General features: G+C 38.2%; 1 protein-coding gene across 1 annotated transcript in view; it reads right to left on the bottom strand.

Annotated features, from left to right (window-relative positions):
• LOC131971059 (helicase ARIP4-like) overlaps positions 1 to 12,990 on the bottom strand; it is a 110,530-nt gene extending 97,540 nt beyond the window's left edge. The window contains exon 1 of the mRNA XM_059332336.1: positions 12,933 to 12,990. The gene's annotated coding sequence lies outside the window, so the exon portion shown is untranslated. The remainder of the gene's footprint in view (positions 1 to 12,932) is intronic.
• Positions 12,991 to 16,071: the final 3,081 nt, after the last annotated feature.

The following is a 16,071-nucleotide window of genomic DNA, read 5'->3' on the forward strand; positions in this document are numbered from 1 at the left end:
TATGTTGCTAGTCGCTCACTTGAAAAATAGTCACTTGAGGGGTCTGAAAAGTGACAAAGTTGCTAAGTTGGCAACACAACGGAGACGTATGCAGACGTATACAGTAACAAAATGACATGGCTCTCAAACCTGTGGAAAAGCAAACAGGTTCTGACTGAGAAGGTTCGCAAGTTGAACCAACTGCGAACCAGCACCAGCCCAGGCAAATAAGTACGTTGGCATTGGTTGAAAAGGGGATTATATGGTCAGTCATGTTTGTTTTCCATATGTTTAACACTTTAATTAGCTGAATAGGCTCCAAAATATGAACATACATACTGGTTTATCTAGTGATCAGTGTCTTAAGATAGACGCCTGTGCTTCTAAGGCTACCGGGTTAGCCACATAACACATTGTTATTTAAACTGTGAGAAACGTGAGACTCACTGTCTGAGCAGACGTTACTGACCATTAAATGAGTTCACACAGAAACAACACGTGCAAATACACACAGACACACAGTGCTGTAATTTAGATGGGACACAGAGATTAAGAAACAAGCTGACAGACGAGCATGACGTGCAGTCATGGATACTAGTCAACAAGTGACTAATGTCAACAATCACAGGTGCACCTACACAGGCAAAACACCCACACACACACAGAAACTGAGAATCCCCGTGTAACAGGAGAGACCCTGGCTTATCAGAGGTTACTGAACAACAAGTGCAACATCAACACTAACCAGTGCAGTAATTTGCAAGCATGCACGTACACATTTGTGCTAGGAGGTGACACATGGGGACACAACTTTCTTCATGAAATAAAGGTACACAAACAAACACACATATCTTGAATAGGAATCTTGAATATTCAGGTGATACAGATCTTGCGAGATTAAACTTGACGATATTTCTCATCGCGGTAAAAATCTGTCTTGCGAGATTTGTGAGCTATCCAAACTTTTATTTGTGACATGTGGAGGCAGTAAAAGGAATAGAAGAGGAGGAGGAGAAGGAGGGGAAGCAGCAAGCAGCCAGAATTACATCGCAGGGGCCAGCAGCTCGTTAAGAAGAGTAAGAACGAATCAAAGCGGCACAGTCCTCCTGCAGCAGTCTCTCCCAGCTGCAGAGCCGGAGTCTGCAAATTGCTAAAAGGCTAACAGTTAGCTCTGTAGTAGTACAGTGTGTATGTGCTGCTGCTATGTTTAAGATCAGCGGAGATGCTGTGCATAATAATTAGCCATGCTGCTTTGTTTTGATCATGTGCACAGTTAGCGAAGATGGCTACAGTTGCATCTCCCGTGTTTAATCCATCGTTTGTGATCACAGTCAAAACTGTGAACCGGAGTCTCGCTAATCCCTCTGGGGGCCCTTTTTTGTAATGGACACACTTGAGCAGACATTTGAGAGTGGCCTGAGACTTTCCCAGCGGCCACTCTTCCCCCTAAACATGGCTTACATTCTTTGCACTTGAAAAAAAAAAAGAGAAATATTTAATTTTATTTATTTTATCTTTTATAAATTTTAGTTTCAATTTGTGGAAGAAGTGTATTAAAAGCTCATGCTTACATCATGCATGTAAAGAGTTATAATAAAACATTTCAAAATGCATGTGCTACTCGGTTAAACAAAAGTCTGTTGGTCCAGTCATATACTGTCATTGTAGTTTTCTTAAAATCTCGTCTCGTCTCGTTCTCGTGAACCCAATATCGTGTCTCGTCTTGTGAGCCGAGAGTATCATCACACCCCTACAAAATACATCAAGAAACCATAAAGAGATGATCCGACCTATGTAATCTCTCACCGGCTGGAGTTTGAGAGTTATCAAAATACTCTAGTTTCATTAAAATACTTGATGACTGTCCTCACCCTCTGCTGCCTTAGTGTCAGGCAGTCACATAGTAGGCCCATTAACCCCATTTTAGAGAGTTCTTTTACCCAGACAAAACCAAATCAGAAACCTGTCAGTATAAAGTTATTCAGCGAGGTAGCTGAGATTCTCACAGCTCCAAATAAGGAAAGCTGTCAGGCCACAGTGATCTCTTTAAGCCCATTTTACTTTGCGCTTGGTGTGAACAGCTAGACTGACGAACATGGGAGCCAAAAATGAAAATTGAGCGTTGAACATTCAACTTTGTGTCCATAAAGTAAACTTGTGTCATAGCTCACAGCTAATCCAGCTGTCAAGTTAAAGAATGTTACGTAGCCGAGTGAGGGGCTAAAATACAATTAAAATTTTTCTCGGAGAACATTGATTATCTCCAGGATATCTGGTCAATTTGATCAATTTCCAGTTTCCATGAATGAAAAACTAGACTTTAAATTTGCAGGGGTAACACTGACTGAGGCTCATGAGTATCGTGGTCTTTACAGCCATTTGCCATACGAAACTGAAGGAATAAAATATGATTCTTCAGAAACCAAATCGAAATAATAAAAACTGACAGTCAAGACAAAGTATATTAATCATAACATAGTTTCGGAGCGGTAAATAAATAGAGCCTCCAATGTTACCACTCTGTTGACCCTCATAAAGACAGAAATAAAAGAGCAAACAGGTTCAGGAAGGCCCAGAAGATGACACACACCCTCCTTCTTCTTTGGGAGACGTAGCACTAAAAACCAGACGAATCCAAACAGGCTTGCACTCATCAATAAAAGCGTGACTCCTGGAGAATAAGTTATGAGCGAGCACGTCTTGAGAAAGACCTTAAATCATTAAAAGTTTAGATAATCCCCGCAGGATGAGGCCCTGAAGGGAGTGTATCAGCAGTGTGTTGGATTTTCCACAACAACGACTTGGTACAATCTTTCCATTAAAAGGATAAAAAAACAACCACATGCTCAGTCATTTACCTTACTGCAGCTAACAGCCCACACACAGCCTGCAGGTGTAACGCCCATCTGTGTCTTCTGGATTTACAAATGCCTTTTCATTTGTGGTGAATGAACACAGCACACAAAACAAGATGTCACAACTTACGTCTTAAAATAATTTTTAAACAATTGATGAATGCATCAGTTAAACCAGTAACAGAAAAAAATACAATAGTTTAGATTTTATCTTTAAAGTAGGAAATTAAACGCAAAGAGTTTATGAAAAGACAGTGACTTTTCACAGTAACCCCACTCGATTTGATGAATTCTACTAAAGCATCATCTTGAGATAACCAAAGAGAAGGAAAATATCCGTCTATACACATCACTTAACAATGAAAACATACTAAGTGGAGGCCCTGTTGTCAACATAACTGATTATAAAAATGGCTTGACAACATAAAAATGCTCCTTCAGAACATCCAGGTTCATGAGGTCCACCTGTACAACATAATGCAATCCAATACAACGGCCTAGGGGTGTGCCATATTGTATCGTTCACGATTATATCGGTATAATTGTTTTATGAATAAAAAAAATGCATCTCATGATAATGGCAACATTCCTACTTGTTCCTACCTCATCATCTCTCTGTGTGCGTCTGCATGTGCGCGCGCCAAACTAAATACTATCAACCTGTCCGGGCCGTCAGAGATCTAAACACACTGTTGCATCGTGCCGTTTGTTAGCCGCAAGCTAACATTAGCTAACAATTAAAATTGTGTTAATCACAAAAAGCTACTATTACCTCCTCTCGCTAAACAATGCAGCTTTCAAAATAAGAGCAGTGTGTTAACACCACAGAATTTTCAAGAAGATTGTCAAGATACATTAAATAAAACATACAAAAACCCATATTCTCCTTTACAATAATTGACTAAGAAAGGCAATGATTAAGATCGGTGTATATCAGGCTGTCTCTAGTGTGGTCTCCGGACTACTAGTGGTCCATGAGCCGGTGACAAGTAACATATGTTTTAAAATTTAAAATGTCAGTGTTTTATTTTCCAGTGTTTCTCAAACTGCCTGCGACATACATGTGTTGTTTTCAATATCAAATCAAGTATGTAAAATAAAAAAAATACTTGCTTTGTGGCATTGTCTGACTTGAGCAGTGCAGTGGACTGGTTTGCGACACAAAACCGATTTACGTCAAGTTAAGTGCGGGAATCTGACTGTACAATGCGACAAAGTGTGGTGTATGGTGCGAACAAGCGCAAACGAATTACAAATGGATCAGTGGCTTAGGACCGGGTTGTGTAAAAGAAAAGCAGATGAAAATTCTGACTCCACTGGAAAAATTGTTGAGTCCCAGGATGACGGTTTAACGGCTGTGACGTCGTCAAAGCAGACCCTGCCTACAACTCGCCATGAACATGTAAAATCCACAGCTAAGGTGAGACGGAAATACCACAGCGACTACCTACAGTTCGGGTTTTTTTGGAGGGGCAAGGAGGAAGATCCCAAATCACACTGTGTTATGTACTATGAAACATTAGCTAACGAGGCTATGAAACCCGCAAAGTTAAAGCGGCATCTGGAAACTAAACAGAAGGAGTACATGGGAAAACCTACTGGCATGGAGACAGGGATTCCATCTTCTGATGCTGGTTGTGTTCCTACACATCCCTCTCCCATTAAACATTTAGAAGTTAGAGTAAGTAAACTAGCAAAATATTAGTAGGTCAGACACACAGTGGTCCTTCGACTCCATCCGTGTTTGTTTTAAGAATTACTAAAACATGAGAAGCAGTGGACTTCAGAGTCAGAGTTGCCCTACATTCCTCCCTCCCTTTCTGCTTCAGTGATTTCAACTCACTGGCCATAAGGAGAGAGGGTAAAACTCTTACTAAATCTCCTCTTAAACTAACATTTCCTGCTGTGATGTTTCAGTCTTCTCTGAACATGAGCAGCAGAGGTCAGTCAGACCACTCTGCCCAGCATGTGTCAGCGCGACCCACGCTGGTTTAAACTCCCTTTCTATCCTCATCTTTAGTAGAGCTCAAAGAGACAGAAGAACCCACCAGTTTCTACTTAATGTTGCGATCTGAAACATTTTTTCACATTTATCTTGTCTTGTCTTTGAAAGCAACTGTTTATTACCTCTTTAAAAGTAACATAACATATCATGTCTCATTCTACACTAAACTGTGTTGTAATCCCTGTTGACAAAACTCAGTTAAAAATACTTGCAGTTAAAACCCTGACAAAAATATTTTATGATACTGGTTTGTTTCACATCAAAGAATCAAAACAAGATGTTTTATTACCAATAGAGGGCTCTAATGTCCAACTTTGCTCAGTGCTACCATAGATAGCACTCGTCTGTTAGTCAAAGTGGCAATGCTCTTAATCATGCAAAACCTCAAGCCTTTACCAGTTAGTGTACAAAGTCTGTAATTTCCCAGCTTGGGATAAATGAAGTCTATTTATTTATCTATCTATCCATCTTTTTTTTGTTGTTGAGAATTTGTGGTTTTGGGCAGTCGATGTTTAGGGGGAGATAGCAGGTCAACAATAAATGCTACAAAGAAGTGGTTGACATCATCTGAAAGCTGAGAACCGGAAGATTAATTTAAGATGCAACGCAATCACCATGAACTATAAAGAAACAGCCTTACTTTGCAGCGTTATTTCAACACTATATCCTGATGTGCCAATAGGTTCCTTAGATCTTCTAGTTTCATGTGATACCAGTATCTCCAGTATATTCCTTAAATTTAACCCGCTACGGCCTTAGGAAAAAACAAACAAACAGCGATATACTTATGGCCCCTTGGTACACTATGTAATACCATAATGGGTCTAATATAGATAATATATATATATATATATATATATATATATATATATATATATATATATATATATATATATATATATATATATATATAAAATATATAATTATAGTGAGTACATGAGATATAAAGATTTATCCCTGTACAGTTGTCATGGACAAGGAAATTAACTCTAAAGTTTTTTGTGCCACGCTGTAAACATGTTTATTTCTGCTGTAAAGTTGTGTATTTTACCAAAGGGATCTATGGGGATTGACTTGCTTTTGGAGCCAGCTTCAAGTGGCCATTTGAGGAACTGAAGTTTTTGCACGTTGTGTTGGCTTGATTCTTCAGCCCGTTTGATGGCTACATTTTTCAAAATTAAGTTTTTGGTTTACAACTTTGAATTTATGAAAAGGTGCACATTGCTAAAAAAAATCCCATTATGATCTTTTAGCTAAATTAGAACCAACTATTTGGCAGATTGTATGAGCAAAACATCTTTCAAAGTTGTTTCACAGACTATTTTGTACCTTCAATTTCCCATCTTTCTTCATTCACTCTCATTTCAATTCTAACTTATTTAAAAAAATGTAACTGTAACCATATGCCAGACAAACACCAGTAAATTATTTTTTAATTAGGGCCACGGGGCAATCGCACTGAGCGCCCCGAGCACTGGTCCCTACAGCTATTGCTGTATGGGACCAGTGCTCGGGGCACAGTAGCACAGTGCTAATAAGCTACACAGTTAGCTCTGTAGCCGTACAGTGTATATGTACTGCAGCAGCATGTGTTCACTTAACGCCCTCTGTTTACAACAAGCACTGGACACTCTGTGCACAGTTAGTGAAGCTGGTTTGTTTACAATCAGTGGCAGACATGACATGTACAGTTCGCATGCTGGTTTGTTTACAATAAGCAGTGGCCGCAGTGAACAGTGATGACTGTCGGACCAAGTAGGAGGCGCGTGTTAGACGTCACGCGTGACGTCAAATATCCAGCTTCGCCCAGATGGCCCGTTCATAGTGGTCCCGCTTCCAACAGTCCCAAAAATTTTCCACCTCTGTGATACCTCTGGAGGCGGAAAATTGGTGGGATCACTTGATCCCGGCATTCCTGCTTCGGGCGCATTCATAGTGGAGGCGAGACGTTACTGAGCCATCAATGTCACGGCAGGAAACGGCACTATGAAAGGGGCTATTTAGGGTACCAGCTTATTTTACTGAGATGTGAGAACTAAATACTGACCTCTAATTGATAGTAGTTGTAACTTTCGTCCATCACAGCAGGTCTGATTGACATTTACCCACCGTGCTGTCAAGCTGTGTAGTTCCTCCCCTCTCGTAGACCAACAGATGAAATCTCACTGTCCATTAATGTGCATAATTTTCAGGCAGCAGCCACCCTCCTCCCACCCTCCCTCCATCCTTCCATCACTCCTGTGCTGTTCTGAGCACTCTGTTCCTGTACTCAGCCGCCCGCTGAGCTCGGTAGCAGGAACAAACTGAAGGAGTGATGAAAAGATGAAGGGAGAGATGAAAAAGAGAATGCCCATAGGTCATCCTTTAACAAATAAACAGAAAATGTGGCTTTAAGGACCAAAGTCCAAACAAACTCACCTTGAACGGTGCAGTGCTATGTTTTCTTTAACACTCTTAATAAATACAAACTAGAGATATATGTGAACAGTGTTCTGAAAAGCTCTAACATAACACAAGGGCACAGCATCCATTGCAGACAGTCTGATGTAAGCAAACATGCATTGTAACCTTCACACCATCCCATATCTCCGTCACCTTTTTACAGAGAGACTGAACTTCACAAGAAGGCACACAATCAAACATCTCACAATGACGACAATAAAAACTTTATGCAACATGTTTTTTTATGCTCTGATCTGTCCCGAGGTTGTCTGAAAGAATAAACAAAAGTTAAAAAAAAAGGCAGAAAGCGGGAGGGTTTCATCAGCTAAAGTTGTGTCTGGGAGAATTGGTTCATTGGATACCTGATCCAAGGTCAGATTAAAAAAACAAAGTCTCTGAATCACCACTGAGGGAGAAAGGCAGACAGGAAAGCCTGAGGATCAGACGATTAGAACATTATCTTCCTGCCACGGGTCGATCAACTGGATACAGTATGTGACCTGGAACCGAGCTGCCTTGTCAGCGTTACAAAACTCCCCCCAAAAATGACCTGAAAGGCAACATCGAATGCTCCAACATTTGATACAGCTTTACCAAGTCACAACCAGTAATTCAAGGGAAACACAAGTGGACTTTTAGGAGACGACATGCCCAATGCTGATATTGGCATATCACAGATTTATTGGTAACCATGTCAGATATGCACGGATATAAAAATAGCTTTTACAGAACATGTAATGCAGAAACAGGTGTGGTGGTAGCAAATTATTTTATCAATTACCAGCAATTGACTGATTCTGAACATACAGTACTGTTGATAATTTAGCTGTTTATTTCTACATTATATATGTCACATACCACTTATACTATACTGTTTATATCTCTGCATTTATTTAAATATATTTATTCATTGATGCTCATATTACTACATGCAACAACTTATTTAACCTATTTACCATATATATATATATATATATATTAATAATAAATGCCAAATAGCAAAAATGTATGTATATAATGTGTATAGATTGTATGTATATGTCTTGTTTTTTATATTCTTTATTCTGTTTTCTATATCTATGTGTCTGTATCTTGAGCTGCTGTGACAACTAAATGTCCCCACTGTGGGATAAATAAAGTTATATATTATCTTATCTATTTTTATTTATTTATTATTAAGTTCTTTAACATATAATTGGTTGAAGAAGCAATACATTGCATGTATAAAGAATAACAATGTTAAAAATTAAGAACTACGTTTTTTTGTCAGGAAACCAGCGTGCTGAGTGCTTTTGCATAGTCATATTGGTGAAAAATGTATGCACAGTTCACATAGAAAAGGCAGACTTTCATTTCAGCTCAAAACTTTGTTAAATTATTCTCTGTATCAGATGCCATGTTGGTAATCGTAATTTTTTCCTGTCTAAAATTGGTATTGGTCTCAAAAATGTCATATTGGATGGGCTCTAACACAGACAGAAATCCATAGCCGAGGCAACACCCGCAGTAACATCAATTCACCAGAATGTACTGCAACCAGAAGAAGTGTTGGGTATTGATTAGAGGGCATGACTGCCTTTTTTTATATTTCTCAGCCTCAAATTCTACTCCCTGCATATAACGAGCTCACACCCTTGCCTGTGGTTGTAAAAAGGCATTCTGGGAAATGAGATCATTGAAATACATAGAGTGAAAGTGGGTCCATCACAGGGGGAACAGCGAGATGAATCTTAATCAAATGTTAGATCAAACTGAGGTGTTATACCTGAAATCTTGCAATTAAATTTCTCTGATGCGCCTTTTTCACAGCACATATTCTGGCTTGTGAAATCAAGTTAAGCACAGCTGATAACATTAACAATGGCTCAGTCCCACTTACACCAGGTGGCCTAATAAGCCGTGATAGTGTCCCAGCATGCTCAATACAAGGTCTTTGGTACCAGCACTCCTAAATGGAATTCAGCCATAATTAAGTGTATGAGTTACACTGCTTTCCCCTCTATGACTATTACTTTTTAACTTCTGACTCCCAAAATACAATAAAAATACCCCACTGACTCAGTTTGTAAAAACTGGTACAATTACAATTTCAGGCTCTCATGAGCAGACAAACATGCACTTTTTATCCGGGAGCCTGAAAGCATGCTGCTCAGAGCATTTCAACTACGGTTATCAAAAGTATCGATACTAAAACGTATCCGGATACGATACTCATTTTCAAAAGTATCGATAAATAATAATAATAATAATAAATAAATAAATCAGGCACGTAGTATGCCCGTATTACGTTAATTGACACAGTGTCAGTATACATAAGCATTAAGAGTTAATAAGTTTACATAAATGTTGGTGACTGAAAAGTGTTATTTTCTCTCTTAAAGTCCCAGAATGAAGCAATGAAAAGTCGACCTGCAACTAAACAGCAACACACACAGTCGAAAATATTGTTCTAATTGTTATTGTTAATTGTATTTATTTATTTTTTGCACTACCTCAGACCTGAAGCTTGTTATCATAGTTGCAGTTTCTTTTTGCACAACTGTTTTTTATTATAAATATTTAACCTGTGGTTCTGTTACACTGTTATTTTTACATGTTGCATTTTTCTGTTATTGGTAAATATTTCTGTTAAATTTTGGGGTCTTTGTTTTTATTCTTGTGGTATCGAAAATGGTATCGAGTATCGAATATTTTCTTGTGTATTGGTATCGAGTTGAAAATTTTAGTATCATGACAACCCTAATTTCAACAACACATTGATGGCCTTTAAACTTGTTAATGCTAGTACATAACTTTTCTAAATAATCTAGGTCATTCTATGTGGACAGCAACTCATGATTATAACCTATACCATTTTACAGATGACACATGAGCAGAATAATTTTTGTGCAATACACGAATTCATCAAAAATTTCTTACCATCATCCCAACATTTATAATATGATGTCAATCCCGCAGTACCAAACTTTCAAAGGCTTAATACATACTCTGTAAGAACAGAGACATTTGTTCTCTCTCCCAGGGCTACGAGAACAGAATGATGTCATTTTGCTCTTACAGCCCTGGGAGAGAGAACAAATTTCTCTGTTCTTGACACATCATCTGGGCAGAACTTTGTTCTTGTGTGGTGTCGAAGAACTATTGTCGATTGGTCAGAAATTTGAATGAGACATGTGCTGCAGTTGGAGGGCCCTATGACAACTTCCAAGGATTTCTGCAGCGGAGTTTCTCGTAAAGTATGAAAAGTCCTGGTCAGAATGAACTTTTTTCTTGTTATTGCAACCTTGAGAACAAGAACAAATTTCTCTGTTCTTGTGGAGTATGTAAAGGGCTTTAGTTGTTGTTCTGACTTGAGAAGGCTTTCAAGTGAAATGTCCCCGTCTGAAACTTATATTTCTCACTATTCCGAAATCACATGAATGCAGCACACATCAGCCCCTACAAACATACCTGAATCTGTGACTTAAGCATCGAAACAGCTTTGGAGGCAGGTCACTGTTCATTTCTATGAAAGTTGCTCATATCCCTTCTTGATCAACGCAAACCTAGTTCTTTTTTTTCTGTTGCTGGTTCAACTTGCGAACTGTCTCAGAATCTGTTTGCTTTTCGACAGGCTAGAAAGCCTGGACAGCGATAATGTTATTGGGTACCCTGAAAGTAAGATGTTAATGTTAGACTTTGTTGTAAGATAACGCTAGCCTGCTAATGCTAACCTGTTAATGCTAACCTGCTATCACTAGCTCGTATCAATCACATTGCAATTAAACAAGTACATAAAATGAATAATACACATTTTAATTGGTCTTGTTCGTCACAATAATCCTACCCCCAGCCCCTGACTTAAGGGGTCCGTGGTTCAAGATCAGCAAAGAGTTGTTACCGCTCTGGAACTAGTTTTCCTGGCCGAGAGCTGGTTCTTTGGCATTCGTAAAGCGAGGAACTAATTCAAGATTAGGCACCAGCTCCTAACCAAATTGTTGCGGCTCCTTTAGGCTTTCCAAATGTTAATGAACCAAATGGATCAAATCCTGATAGTGAAATTCATAATGTAGCAGGTTTTGACATTAAAAAAAATGTGGTGGCTTGGACAAAAATGGGAGACATATTTAGAATAGTAGTTTACATGAAATAGAAAACAAAATGAAACACAGGGTTCTGCTGAATTATTTATGAAGTGTGCGCCCAGAGTGCAATGCTAAACCAGAGCTTAAACCTAAGCTGCATGTCTTTGGACCTGAGGACCTGCAGAGAACCCACACTGACACTGGGAGGAACTCCACACAGAAGAGCCGCAAGCCAGATTGAAATTGAATTTAGTTTAACCAAAATGTTTTGTAGTGGCTGCTTAGTCAGCTGATAACACTAACACACCTGCTACCTCTTCCCCAGAGCACTTTACTTCACTCACATCTCTGCTGCGGAGTGTTGACACTAGCTCAACTGTGCAACAGTGACAGTTTTCCTCTGAAAGTTAGTGGACACAGGGATTAATATGAACTGCTAGGGCTTTATGTTATTGACCATTTCACTTCCTATGATTCGCTTCAAATCCTTGTGATCACAACTGATTCTACCACTGAGGGAGAATCTGAAATCTTGGACTATTATGTCCTTTAAAACATCTGTAAAAATCTTTACAATGCCATGTTGGTATCAGTTTTCTCCGGCGCTACCTCACCTATATGTCCTGATAATACATTTTTAACTTTGACTTACTTGATAAAAATGTTGAATCCAAAAGAAACAAAGGAAAACATAAAATCTGATCTTGAAAATTTCAATACACAGAATTTTAAATGTTGCAAATAAGAATACAGGTTGCAAACATATAACAAATAAAATTAGGATACTATCTAGTTCTATATTTTTATACTAAATATATTTGACATTATCTTCGGTTTACTTGGCCGAATATAATCCCAAAAAAATCTGGCATGGAATTTCAAGTCAGAACTTTAGAGGGCAGCTAATGGCAAGACTCAATGTTGCTTCAGTTTTTTGTCTTCACGTTATGAAGAAGTAATGTGCCGGTGCTTTCATGGACTCTAGGGGGTTAAATAGAGCCGGGAGCCTCCCTGAGGCTCACTGTCTGCTCTTTAACCTCTGAACTCTCCTGCAGTAACCCTTGGTCTTAGTATGACTGACCCTCACACACACTCTTACCGGAATTATTCAACTTTAGGGGTTCAACTGAAATATAAACCGCCTAAATTGATATCAAACGCGCCAATTTACATAACTCTTTACATAAGCAGTTTGCCCTTATAGCCTGACTGACTGTTAGGTAACACTGGCACAAATTAGGCGCTGTGGCTCTTTAACCCCGCAGATGTGTCAGCACTGTCTGCTGTCGGTGCACCCCCGCTGCTCTCATCTCCGCCGCGATCACGGCTTGTTCCGAGCACCACGGCTTGTTATGGAAAAAAGAAATAGCCAAACAAAAAAAAAAAGAAAGCAGCGTGCTTGTTTCATAACACGGAAGGAGGCTGCAACAGCAATGCAGACAAGAGGAAGCGGACGTGCAGAAGTGCAGCGTGCTTCTCTATTGTCTGGAGCCTAATTGACGCCCCGCAAAATGCAAACAAAAAGCAGTTTATAACAGGAGGAAAACATTTTGAAGCGGACATAAAAACCCGGCGTGCGTGTCTCACCTTCCGTCCCACGTTTCTGCGGCGAGTCCCTCCGAGCGAAAAAGCTTTTATTTTTGTGAAGTGGTAATGAGATGCGGGGCAGGCTTGGCCGCTTCCACTCATTCATCAGTTTCTTGCTGAAAGAGGAGGGTCGGTCCTGATGGTCCCTGCATGCGCTCTGCACAAAAAACAGCCATTACGAAAGTTCCGGAAGTGCACGAGCATCCAAACTGTTGGGGGGTTACAAAAGGCACAAATCTGCATAGCATACATAACAACACATAACACACCGCAAGTTTCAGTTCAATTAGTGTTAATAACTTCAAATGTTGTTTTACTATTTTTTATCTATATTTTGTTATAATATGTATTATTTTGGAAGTGGGATGTTACGAAGTAGGTCTACATTACTTGAGTATTTCCATTTTATTGATTTTGAATATTATCAAGAAAACCATGGAAAATGGCTAGATATCAGCTCTTAAATCAAACTCTTTTGAGGTATTCATGTTGTCATTATATTTGTCCAAACAAATGTACCTTTAGTTGTACCTGGCATTAAAATGAACAAGAAATTGAAGAAAACAATGGTCTAATATTTTTTTCCATGAGTGTATATTGTATTTTTTACTTCACTACATGTATTTTAAAGTGTTAGTGACTAGTTACCTTGTGTATTTATATTTTGTACCATTTATCTAAGTTGAAAATAGGTTATTATTTATTATTACATTTATTAAATCATACCAGCTGTGACATTTACTTGAACAAATTTATGTATCAATAGTTATCATTGAAAAATATATAATAAAAAAATGGACCATTCTGCTTAATGAGCACTTTTACTAATTTTTGTACATTTTGTACACTTTACAATTTTACACATTTTATACATTTTACTCAAGTAAAATATCTTAATACCTCTTCCAGCACTAATCTTTATTTAAAGAGCACTTTTCAAAACACATGTTACAAAGTGCTTTACAAAGACAAGTTAAAACAGACCAAAAAAAAAAAACACAGATAAAAGTAATGTTAGAAAATGACATCATTCTGTGCAATTAAAAGAGAGTTCGAGAAAAGTTCAAGTTCAAGTAAAATCAGGAAAGGCTCTCAGATAAAAGTATGTTTTAAGAAGAGATTTAAAAGAGATCACTGACTCAGCCGACCTGATTTTCCTCTCAAAGTAATATTCACATAGTTTGACTTATTCGTTTCTATTTGGTTCAAATCAAAATCCTGCCTGGTAGGTTGTTAACTATCCTTGTTTTCTTGTCAGAAAAAAAGTATAAAGAAAATGAAATAACTAATTAATGCTGGAAAGTACATAATGTCACCAATCTTTGTGTATTCATAAGAAAAAGAAATGTGCCACATACTAACAAGTTCAACAGAACTAACAGGAAACTGAAACACAGTCTGTCCACACCCACACAGTCCTGAAGAGACATCCAATTATTAAGAAGACAGTTAATTAAAAACACAGCCTGCTTTGACATCAGAGTGTCCTCAGACTGACATTGTGAAAGGACCTGTTTGCATTTTTAGTCATTATCCAGTAATTATAGTTTCGAGTTAGATCAGGAATTGAGCACTTTTAAAAACAAGAAAACTTGACCAAAGGGATATATATTGGTGGAAGAACAATAAAATATATAGGAAATAATGAAACATAGGTACAAAAATGAATAATAATTTCTTATATAATAATTTCTTCTCATTACCTGTCCACTCCACACTCTTTTACACGGTAATTTCTACACCAACATCCACGTGAGTATTACTGCAAATAAAATTGACAATTCAAGTTTTGTTTTTCATGTGTAGATAAAGCAGTTTTAGAGTTCTTGTGTGTATATTTGTAGATTAAAGTTCAAATAAAAACCACACCCTTGGGTTCAGTGCAGCAGGGCAATAAGTTCAGTACAGTGTTTGTTAGAATCTTTCATACCTGCTTCCATCAGCCAAACTGTACTTGGAGTGAAGCACGTGGATTAACAACTGGGGCCAGACAATAGTGTGATTTTATTAGTAATATAAATACATGGTTGGCAGCTTGTTACAGCAGCTCCTCCAAACTTCGCTCATTTTTACCTTTTTCTTCTGCTTCTTATTTATTGCTGTCTACTTTTTTTCAGTAATTTATGTTTTTTACTTCAACATCTTAGTTGTTCTGTCATTTTTAAAAGTTTTCTGCAAAAACTGAATTTCCTTCATAGTGGATCAATAGGAGTATTTCATCTTATCCTATCTTATCTTACATGTGTGCTCATTAGACTTTTACTTAGACGCTTATTGAATAAGCTTGATATATTTTAAGATATGTCTTGGGGTTTTAGCTTGATCTATGCTTTAGATTATCATGGGTGAATGCAATTCTGCTCTAGCCTTTAATCTAAAATCTTATTCTGATAAACAATGTCAAGGTTTTCTTAATATGACATGAGACTTTATTGTCATTGCAGAGAGTAAAAGTACGTGTTATACATTAAACAAACGTGGTACAGTGTGTTATGAAACGGCTCAGCAGGTGGACTGCAGCACACCTGATGACATGCAGGAGCATTCTTTACCTAACCTTCCTGTACTGCACTGTACTTTCTCTCTCTGTCATTCATACAGCGCCCTCTACTGGCCAGTGGTCTACAGTGCGCTACACAACTGGATTATGCAACTTTCACAGAGGGGAGAGGAGACTGATGGGGCCAGGGTGTGTTCTTGTTGATTAGAGCAGATGTCAGACGTCCACCAACATGTTTTTCACTTTTATTTTCAAGGCTGCTTTTTAAATGCTGTTAACATGAGAAAAATGCTAATAAAAAGAGCCCACTCACTTCAAGGTTAAACTTAACCTCCCTGCCTTTGTGCATAAAAATTCAGCCACATGCATCTATAGAACAACAAGATCTTCAGCTTTTCATCTGGGCATTTTTCTTTTCAGTGCTAGCGGGATTGATACATATTGCTTGATGAAGTTCAGAGTTGCCGGGTTGCCCAGATCAGGTCGCTTTAGTTTCTTTTTGTAATTACCAAGCCGACCTTGGTGAACCTATAATGGAACTGAGATCATTCTCCTGCTGGAAAAGCTCTTACGGTCACCAAAACACACAAGCTAATTTAAAATTCTTTTATATGCAATAGTATCTGTTGTATTCATTTT

Source organism: Centropristis striata, chromosome 5 (genome assembly GCF_030273125.1).
Source record: "Centropristis striata isolate RG_2023a ecotype Rhode Island chromosome 5, C.striata_1.0, whole genome shotgun sequence".
Classification (NCBI taxonomy): Eukaryota; Metazoa; Chordata; class Actinopteri; order Perciformes; family Serranidae; genus Centropristis; species Centropristis striata.